This window comes from Taudactylus pleione, unplaced genomic scaffold, assembly GCF_031769625.1.
Source record: "Taudactylus pleione unplaced genomic scaffold, aTauple2 ptg000198l, whole genome shotgun sequence".
Taxonomy (NCBI): Eukaryota; Metazoa; Chordata; class Amphibia; order Anura; family Myobatrachidae; genus Taudactylus; species Taudactylus pleione.
Window position 1 is genome coordinate 14052394 of NW_028284600.1, and position 11327 is coordinate 14063720.

An 11327-nucleotide genomic window follows, 5' to 3' on the forward strand; every position below is an offset into this window, starting at 1 on the left:
TTTGAGCCGCTTCCCGTCTTCTCCTGTCCGTCCGCACGGCTCCGTGTGCTGTGTCCTCCTGCCTCTGCACGTGGTCCCGTCTCCTGCTGCAGCTTCCTGTCCTGCCGCTGAGCTTCCTGGAGTTGGTGCTTGCCACGTGTGCTGCTGTGAGATCCTGCAGCCGCCGGGGATATTTGCGGGGCACGTGCCTCCTCCTGCCCTTCCATTGCCGGGTGCATCCTGGGACTGTTGCTGGCCTTATCTGCCGCGGGCAGACCCTGTAGCCTGCTGGAGCTCATTGTGTATATAGTGGCAACTACAAGTGAGTGCCCGATCACCCCCTCATCTTCATCTTCCTCGGACCTCCTGAGCAGCGGTGCTGTTTAACCCTCCCCTTGCTGTACAGCGCTGGTCATAGTGCTGTTCTGGGGCTACTCAGTGCTGTTATTTCTGTGGCTGTGAAGCTTTATCCTGTGTGCCTGGTAGCGGCCATTTTCTTCCTCAGTTAACCCATTGACTGCCTGCCTGCAGTAGCTCTCTATATCCCTAGTCTGTGTTGTCCTTCAGCTATGGGGAAAACAAACCATACTGCTGCTGCTAAACTGGAGCGCTTCTCTCGTAACCTTGTGTCTAATATTCCACAGAAGGAAAATCCTGTGGAAACGCCCGATCAATCACCCCCTTTAAATACAGCTCCTCCTGCTGCGCAGGCCCAGGAGATCACCTTACAGCAGGTGGTGGATGCTGTAACTACCAGTGAGAAGCGCTTAGCGGATCAGATTGGCTCTGTACAGTCTGATCTGACTGTTATTCATCAAGATTTACAGCGTGTTCGCGAGAGAGTTGGAGAGACTGAGACACGCATTTCCACCTTGGAAGATTCGTTCTCCCCACTTAAAGTACGAGTTAATACCTTGGATGTTGGCCGTGCAACGTAAATTGTCAGATATGGAAGGGCGATTACGTCGCAACAATGTTCGCATCGTAGGATTGCCGGAAAAGGAGGAGGGAAATACTCCTGAAGAATTCCTAGAAATATGGCTCCTGGAAGTTTTTGGTCGCGATGCTTTTACTTCTCACTTTGCGGTGGAACGGGCTCATCGCATCCCTACTAGGGCACCGCCACCTGGAGCACCTGCCCGCACGTTTATAGCCAAATTCTTACACTACCAAGATCGGGACTCAGTACTAAGACTAGTTCGTGTCAAAGGTCCTATGGAAAGGAATGGCTGTCGTGTCTCCGTATTCCCTGATTTTTCTATTGATGTGCAAAAGGAGAGAGCTTAATTTATGCCAATTAAGAGACGCCTGTGTGAACTGAATCTCCCATATGCAATGTTATTCCCATCCAAGCTAAGAATCATTGCTGACGGGGAAACAAAGGGCCTGATTCAGACGGGGAAACAAAGGGCCTGATGCAGATGGTCTGCACTGAGCATGCGCACGACGGAGGGAGCTCCGTCGTGCGCATGCGCCAGACGCGCCGAGCGAAGGACTTTCCTTCGCTCGTTGTGTCTGATCAAAGGGGGCGTGCTGTCAATGTTGATTGACAGCACGCCCCCTTCGGTGGGCGTGCCGGGGGCGTGCCTCCCTGATGGGGGCGTTCCCAAGGGAACGCTTACCGTCAGAAGCCGGCCCACTGACATCACTAGTGATGTCAGTGGGAGTGATTTTGGCTCTGATAGAGCCAAAATCACTCCGGGCCTTGCGGTTGAAAACCTCAACCGCAGGCTCCGGCTCGCAGTTTCGATGGTCGCGATGGTCAAGACCATCGCGGCCATCAAACTGCACGCTCGTATAGGCTGTGGGTGGTGACCCACAGCTATACGAGCGTCCAGGAGGACGCTCCATTTTTATGGAGGGCGGCCCTCATTCAGAGCGTGCGCTCTGCTCAGAGCGTACGGCTCTGAATGAGGGCCAAAGTTCTTTATGTCTCCAAAAGAGGCTGCTCTATGGCTAGATCGTTACAGGCCCGGTCGCAGACAGGTGGCTGAAGATTAAGTCAGCTGGATCATAATTTGCCTTGAACTCATGTAACTATACTTAATTTCTGGTTACTGACTGTTGTTCTCATATAGGCTGGGTGCTTATGGCTTGATGTGATCTTCAAGTTATTTTTTATTTGTTGACCATAAGACTGATAGCATTACGAGATCACTATATTGATATTCATATCATTACTGATTGCAAATAACGACTGGTTCCTCCCCTGCAGAGCCAGCCGAAATTCTGCGGCCAATGCTCCCCTCTGGAGCAGACTCATCCGCCTGTGTCTCTGTTTGAAAAATGAGAAAAGAGTCACATTAGAATCTACATATTGGCACAATAACATTTCAGAGTTGGTTACGTCACAATATTTACCTGGGACAACATGAGGAGCCGCAAAGTCTGGAATGTCCGTATCCATGTTGGACATGCCAAACACCTCCACAGCCTGCACACACCTCTGTGCCAGCTCTTCCAAATCATTCAACTCCAATGACACAGGGGTGGGACCCCCACCTGTCCCCCTTGCATGCCTAGCCCTGTCCGCCATTTTTTGTTTCAGGCGATATTTGAAGTCTTGCCATCTGTGGGTGAAAAAGTAACCATTATTCAGTTTTTTGTTTTTTTTTTGGTTTTAGGGGGGTCAAGTTTTTACTTACCGCCGTTTGACATCCCGGGCTAGATGGACATAATCACCCACCCTATTGACAGCACTGGCTATCTCCTCCCACATTCTCCACTTCTGGCTTGCACCCATATTCCTGTCTGCCTGTGGCAGGATGTCCACACACTTCTGAACCAAAACCTCCATCTCCTTTCTTGTGAATTGTGGCTGCCTTTTCTTTTTCCCTGCTTTGCCCGGAATACTGGGCCCAGCAGCCTCTTCCATGTCATCCTCCTCACCTATTTGTTTAAACGTTGAGAAATTTAAGCTTGCAAACTTTCACTATATTATGTTTCAAAATAATCCTTGTTTGGAAATGCATGAAAAACTTACCGGCAGACTCTTGGCCATTGTTTCCCTGGTCTGTAGCCATTTCTTACCTCCAAACAAGAAATACACCAGAACGTTTTTTTGGGGTCGTGACGTATTTATACATGCGTCCTTATTTTTCGTCCGCATCATTGATTGTGCGTTCCTATGATCCCTCCTTAATTTGTGCGGGAAAATAAACACTATTTATGGCTTGGGGCGTCTCCAGTCGAGGTGGCGGGTGTTGCTTGTTGGAGGTTACGTTGGTCGGAGTGGATTGTTGGCGGGATTTGTATTTGGCGTTGTTTGGAGTTGTTTTTGGTTTGTCTTTTTGGAGTTTTTATTTCCGTTCGCTTTTTTTGGTGTGGTTGTTTTATTTGTCGTGTCATTTTTTGGTAAGTTTTTGGCCGTCTTACTTTTGTTCACTTTGTGTTTCCTTCTTTTTGTTAAATTTGCGGCGTAAAATTTTTACAAATTCTCCTTTGTTAGGTTTCTTTTGGCTCTGCCCCAACGACCTTTTTATCCGGTGACTTATATATCCTCTATTGGTAAGTTTTTTTTTTCACTTGTTTATTAAATGTTCATGTTTTTTTTAACGCAACTTTGTTTGACCTTACACTTTTAACCTTTGGTTTTGTGATTCCTAAATGTATGAACTAATTAGCGCATTTTTATCTGCTTATTTTTTTACTTGAATTTGCGAACTAATTAGCGCGTATTTATCTGCTTATTTTTTGTCTTGTATTTGCGAACTAATTAGCGCATTTTTATCTGCTTATTTTTTGACTTATATTTGCGAACTAATTAGCGCATTTTTATCTGCTTATTTTTTTACTTGAAATTGGTTGTGATTTCCCGTTAGCAATTTTTTTATAATTTGGGGCCCAAATTGTGGTAGTCTGCGCACTGTCATTTTGCTCTTTGCCCAAATGTGTGTTTATCCCCTTTTATGTTTGGTCTTGCACCCAATTTAGATTCCTAAATGGCCCGCCAAAATTGTTGCATTGTTTGTTTGTTTTTATTTTTAGGTTGCGAAAATCATGACAATACCCTGGCATGTAAGCATCATTGGATTGTATCATCAAGCTAAGTAATTTTTACATTTTTATTGGGCAAAAAAACCTTACATTCAATTCTTGCCATTTCAGGTTGATCTTGGTCGGATTGTTCTGGCAATGCTCCCGGAAGCCGACCAACCTCAATCTCGTCCCAGGCGTAGGCATCATAGGCGTGCAAGGCCCCAGATATATGGAACACGTGTCACCCTTTTTGGAATGCCCGATGATGAGGTGTTAAGACGCTACCGTCTTCCGCCCCAAATCATCATAGACACTCTCTCATTAATAGAGAGTGATCTTGAGCGGCAAATTGACAGTCCTACAGCAATACCACCACTTACGCAATTTATGGCGGTGTTACATTTCTGTGCCTCAGGATCGTTTCAAACAACAGTGGGAATAGTGGCGGGAATCTCCCAATCCTCCTTTTCCCGGATCCTGAGGGCAGTGATGGAGGCCCTTTTCAAGCACCTCCATCATTTTATTCAAATGCCTTTGGATATGGGTGCCCTTAGTGTGGCCAAGGCAAATTTTTACCAAATAGCTGGCTTTCCACACATCATAGGGGTTGTGGATGGTACTCACATACCACTTCAGCCTCCAGCACAGCTGGAGGCCATATTTCACAACCGCAAACACTATCACTCCCTGAATGTAATGGTGGTATGTGATGCCTCCCTCCAGATCCTGTCCCTGAATGCAAAATTACCCGGAAGTGCACATGACTCATTCGTCATCCGGCAATCAGGGATACGGCACAAATTAAGCAACCTACAAGCTGGTGATGCATGGCTTCTGGGTAAGTGGAGACCTTTAGTACATAAAAATGTTAAGCTTGATACACAGTGATCCTGATGTTGTCTCTTCTTTTTCACAGGAGACAGTGGCTACCCTTGCACGCCCTGCCTGCTCACTCCTTATTTGGCTCCCACACCAGGGCCACAAAGTAATTTTAATTCCGCACTTACAGCCACCAGGCAAGTGGTGGAGCACTGTTTCGGCCTTTTAAAAGGCCGATTCAGATGCCTCCACCGCTCTGGTGGCGAGTTCATGTATTTGCCGGATATGGTTTCGAAAATTGTGGTCCTGTGTGGGATATGTCACAACATTGCCATAAGGAGTGGTGTCCCAATGCAGCCAGAGGATGCCTTGCCTGAGGATGGCCCCCCCGAGGTTGGTCGGAGGTCAGTATGTGGGGAGGCCATACGCGATGATGTGGTGGCCAGATATTTTAGGTAATTTTTTGCACAAAAGAAGTTCTTTGACACAATGTGGTAAGGATTTTTGGAGACCATCTAATTAATTTGTTTATTTTTTCCCATCTTCTGTTTGATTTCATAATCTTTGGGACTGAAACGATGACTACTTCCTGCTACCCAAAACAAACCTTCATGGGGACACATTGGATATATATTCTGGACCCAATATTGCAACGCAACATTTGTGGAATCATGTTGGCATGCTCATTCGTCAACCAGTTCTTGATTTTTCTTTACTTTTTTCATATGGTGTTTGATGGGTTGTATTTTTTGTTATCACTGTGTGTATTGTTTGTGAGCCAACGCTTTGGTTTTTTAGTTATGTTTTGAATACATTTTTTGAGAGTGTAATTTTTCAAATTTTCTTGAACATTGCAAGCAAGTTTAACCAGGTTCACTCACGTTAAAATTGCTTAAGGGTTAATCCTGTAATGTCGCAATTTGATCAAAATTTAAATATGCTTTCTGGGTCAAAACCAACACCAAAAGGTATTATGTACAATCAGTAGGCTTTGGAATCTCGGGCTAAGCAGGTTGCCCCCCAAATTGGAACATGTAAAATTTACTAATATAAAAATTGTAACACACAAAAAAAACCCAAGCAGATTGTTACTGTTAGCTGTTTCATGTGCCTGTTTCCTAAAAATCTACAACACACAATCTTAGTGACTTTAATTGCAAATACTTGCTGGAAGAGTCTACTTATGTCAGTGTAAACAATCTAAGATTTGGAGACAAGGAATGAGACTGAACTCTAAGTTTAAAATTTTTATTATGAAAAATATTTTTAAATGAAATTAAAAAATTATGGACGCAGGATCCCAGCCATACGGTCAAGGACCACCAGCAGGCCGATCACGTGGCCCCGCATCACTTGGATGCACCCGGCTAGGTCCGCCAAACGCCTCTGGTCCTCTGTGGGTTAGAAAAGTGTGGGGCTTAATACATAATTAATGAAACCCCCTGAAAAAACAAGCAAAACAAAGCTATCCAAAAATGACAATATTGTGACCAAAAGCACATTTAACCCAAAAAACCAAAGGACACAAAAATGGACACCCAAAAAATTGCAAAAAAACCCAAAACAGTTTTGCCATGTGGGATATGTGTATGGAGAAATCAGCAGTAAAAGGTAAAGACAAACAGAGATATACCCAAACTTGTGACAAACCAAAAAAAGTAAAAGGCACAGACACAGGATTAGATCCAAACATTTTAAAACACAAAAAAGGATAAAAGGGAAGCATACCGTTCAAAATGACGCCTGGCCCAGAACCAACTCCCTCGTCCTCCTCGGAGGTGGCAACATTCCCCAACGAGGTGGGAGGGGTGATTACGGATTCAGGGGAGGGGGTAGTCACGAGAGGGGTGGTTGGAGGGGAGGGGGAATTGGGATGGAGGGGAAGTAGCACAGACGGATGTGCCACAGGGTCTGTGCAGGCTGGGGAGGAGGGGGAATTTAGGGTATTTTGGGGTGAGGATGTTTGGCTGGGGGTTGGGGAGAGGGGCCGAGAGCGCCATCTTTGACGGCGATGACGCCGTAGTCTTCGCTCTGCCCCTAAATGATGGAAAACAAATTGAGGTTAGTTTAGAACATCACCTTGTTAAACGCTAATTGTTAAACCCCAAAAAATTTAAACATGCCCATGCAGATATGAGTACAAATAATAAATAGGCCATACATGAAAACATGCCCATGCAGATATGAGTACAAATAATAAATAGGCCATACATGAAAACATGCCCATGCAGATATGAGTACAAATAATAAATAGGCCATACATGAAAACATGCCCATGCAGATATGAGTACAGATAATAAATAGGCCATACATGAAAACATGCCCATGCAGATATGAGTACAAATAATAAATAGGCCATACATGAAAACATGCACATGCAGATATGAGTACAAATAATAAATAGGCCATACATGAAAACATGCACATGCAGTTAGGGCCACAAAGATAAACATGAAAACCACAGTCAAAAAAACTTACTTTCCGCTATCTGCATGCGAAAGCATGCCAGCAAGCGGGGCATCCGCCGTTGCAGGTCGGACCACCTGCGCTCCAGCTGGCCGATCTGGCGGCGTGAGCCAAAGTAATGCAGGCGGCCACGTACCTCCGCATATGCGGAACGCTTTTCCCTATTGGTGATGGGGGGAGGCTCGCTGGTGATCCGCCTGTCCATCACCTCGGTTAAGACCATCAGCTCGCGCCTGGTGAATGCCGAGGCTCTCATGATGGCAATTGTGTGTTTTAAATAAAAAATTTTAATAAAGACCAGAAAAAAAAATTTGATTGGCTAATGTATTTGGGTAATTAACAGGACAAATTCTATTGGTTAGTGTATGAGTCATGTGTTCGACAGGGCCACAAATCTATTGAGAGTTATGATAGGCTTGATGCAGTGACATGCGTAAGCTAATTTAAATAAAGAAATGAACCCAGTAAAATATGCGTGGGTAAAAACAAAGAAAACAAATGGATAATTGCCTCAAACATGTATTTTGACAAATAAAAGCGAATGTTTAAGCCGTACGTATTCTGCAGGTAAACACAAACACGGACAAGAGTAAAGTTTATTGCATTTAAAAAAAAAAAAAAAAAACTAAAATTGACGAGCAATTAAGATAATTGATATATTGATTGGCATGATACGATTGAGGGAGGTAGGCAGAATAAACGAGCAGGTAATCGGAATCTGACAGGCCCACTTCCGGGTTGGACTTGTGCATGCGTTCCCTGCAAGCCACATTGGGGATGTACGCTCGCTATTTGGCACGCTCGTTAGTTAGAGGAGGGGTCGGTAGAGTTTGGGGAGGAAGTTTAGCTGCGTTTGAAATTACGAGCGAGCGCTTGAATTAACATATTTCTGTACGTACGCCGAACGTACGAACGGCCACTTGCGTCCGGGTCTGAATGAGGGCCTTAGTGCTGTTATGTAATAGTACAGTAGCAATGGGGGAAATAATGCTACACAATCACTTATTGGTGTGTGCGAGAAAGGAAAGAATATATATATGTATGTTTATGTGTATGTGTGTATATGTATATATATATATATATATATGGACAATTGTTGTATATAAGTGTTATATGCTAGTCTGTCTGCTCGTTGTAATGTGACAGCAATGATATGCTAGTTCTACATCCTTTTATTTTGTTTTATGTTTGTCTGTTGATGTTTTCCTTTTTGAAAATTAATAAAAAAGCACTTAATTCAAAAAATGAGCTGTGATGTGCAGCAACCAATCAGCAATTACATTTAAATGATCTAGCAAGTTGGTCAGTGAAAGCTGATAGCTGGTTGGTCACTATAGATTACTGACCTTTTACATTTTGTTAGTAAATAAAATTGCATTACAAACCAAGTGAACCTATATAGTAAACTGATCTAAGGGGCTATAAAGCCTGAGCAAAAATATAGTAAAAAATAATATAGTATAAAGCCAGAAATAAATATTAGGAGATAAAAAACTATGGGGTCTATGTACTAAGCAGTGATAAGAGACAGAAGGCCTGATTCAGAGCCGGACGCTATTTGCGCTCGCTTGTTCAGAAAAAGGGGCCGGCTATTTAAATTGAGCGCTCGCTCTTTGCGGTCTGTTGACGCCTCTATGTCTGAGCGGGCGAACGAAACATGCGCTCGCTATTTTGTAAAGATGCCCCCTGGCCGCTGGCATCATACGTCATCTCCGCTATTTATTAGATTAATCAAGTACATCGAAAGGCGTCTGAACTGCTCGCAGTGCTTGTGGTTGGATTTTCCTACCGCAATCATTCGAACAGTTAAGGCTAAGAAACAACCAAGTGACGTGGTCGATGACGCTGCTTTGTTAATTATGCACACCCTTAAAACGCCCGTTTTGACCGTTTGGCACGCCTGCATTCGGATCTCCACTCCCCGTTTTCAAGCACCTTCCCCTGTTACCACCCACAAACGCCTCATCCTGTCACTGAAATTAGCAGGCACTTGCAATTTTGCGAACACACGTTTTTTGACCGCACTGACTGGTTGGCGCATGTGCATTACGACCCATACGAACATCGCTCAGAGCGAACGAGCGGCCGCTTACGAGCGGCTCTGAATCAGGCCCAGAGTGAAAAGTGATAAGGAAGTGATAAGGTGACAGCCAATCAGCTCCCAACTGTAATTTTTCAAACACAGCCTGTGAGATGGCAGTTGGGAGCTGATTGGCTGGCACCTTATCACAGACTTATCACTTTTCACTCTGTCACTTATCACTGCTTAGTACATAGACCCCTGTATTAGAAGTATAAGTAAGTGGAGGCTGACAAGAGTGGGTCTTTGTGAATCACTGGTAAAAGGTAGAAATTCATGAGAAGCTGTTTTAATGTAGTTTTCAAGGGCCCACTTGCAGAAACATCCGGGAATGCTGCAGCAACTGGACTGGAAAATAGCCACCCTGGCTGCAGAATCAGGTGCCTACAACATTCAGAGCTGCTCCCATTCAAAACTCTCTTTTTTATGTCTGGGGTCTGTATATTATCTAGAAAGGACCCCAGAGGAAGATCTATGGAGCAAGAGTGGGATTATCATGCCAATTATCCTGTGATACAGCTTGTATTAAATGGAATGAATTAAAATGTTACAGTTGTTGCAAAAGCTAAATTACGTAAAAGGAAACTGCTCTCCCCTTTAATTTGCTGCTCAGAAATGCCAGTGTATCATCTGTAGTAATGCATGCCCCCTATTCTGCTTTCTTCCTAGCTGCGACCATCTTGCTGCACAGGGGTGCACCAACAAATTTCATTATTTTGTCTATTAAAAAATGCTCAAACCTATACTGCAGTGTCTAATACCCCTTTCACAGTAATGTCCTGGGTCTGACCCGGTATTTGGAACATGTTTCCAATCCAGGTCAGACACGGGACAGACCTCATTCCCACACGGGTACAGTGGAACTGGTCTACCGGTGCTTGGAGATGACATCATATAAAAGCGCAGAGAGACCAGGAAATCCCCATGCTGTAAATGGGACTCAGGGCCTGATTCAGAGCCACTCGTAAGCGGCCGCTCGTTCGCTCTGAGCGATGTTCGCACAACTGCGCATGCCTATGGGTCGTAATGCGCATGCGCAAAACAGTCATTGCGGTCGGTAATCGTGCGCTCGCAAAACAGCGAGGGGCTGCTAATTTGATTGACAGAATGTACCATTTGTGGGTGGTAACAGGGGAAGGTGCTTGAAAACGGGGGAGTGGAGATCCGAACGCAGGCGTGCCAAACAGTCAAAAGGGCGTTTAATGGGAGTGCATAATTAGTAAAGGAGCGTCATCGACCACGTCACTTGGTTGTCTTTTAGTCTGAACTGCTCACAGTGATAGCGGTAAGAAAACCTACCACAAGCACTGCGAGCAGTTCAGATGCCTTTCGATGTACCCGATTAATCTAATAAATACCGGAGATGACGTGTGATGCGAACGGCAAATGGGCGTCTTTACAAAATAGCGAGCGCATTTTTCATTCGCCCGCTCAGACATAGAGGCGTCAACAAACCGCAAACAGCGAGCGCTCAATTTAAATAGCCGGCCCTTTTTTTGGAACGACCGTCCGCAAATAGCGTCCGGCTCTGAATCAGGCCCTCATGTTGGAAGATTCGGGTTACCCATTTACACTGCAGGGTTACACAGGTCCTTCCCATGTTAAACTATGCAAGCTGCCAGGGTTGGATTGCTAGGTCACTCGACCCGGGAATCCAACCCCTGCACCTTTTACACCTAGCAGCAACCCAGGTTAACCCTGTAATAACCCAGAATTTTTCTGCTAGTCTGAAAGGGAATAACTTACCTATTTATCAATATAGTGATAAATGTGACAAAACCTAACATGTATTTGCTTAAATTTCTATTTTCATGACTATTTATTATTCCCTGTGCTGGAACATCTACTCCGATAAGAAGGCCCAACACTTACACCAGAGTTTTCCAGCTCCAGTCTTCAGGAACCCCTAACAGTGCATGTTTTACAGATCTGGTGCACATGTTGTATTCATTACAGGCTGACACATTTTAAAAGATCCACGAGTGGAGCCAATTATTTCACTTGT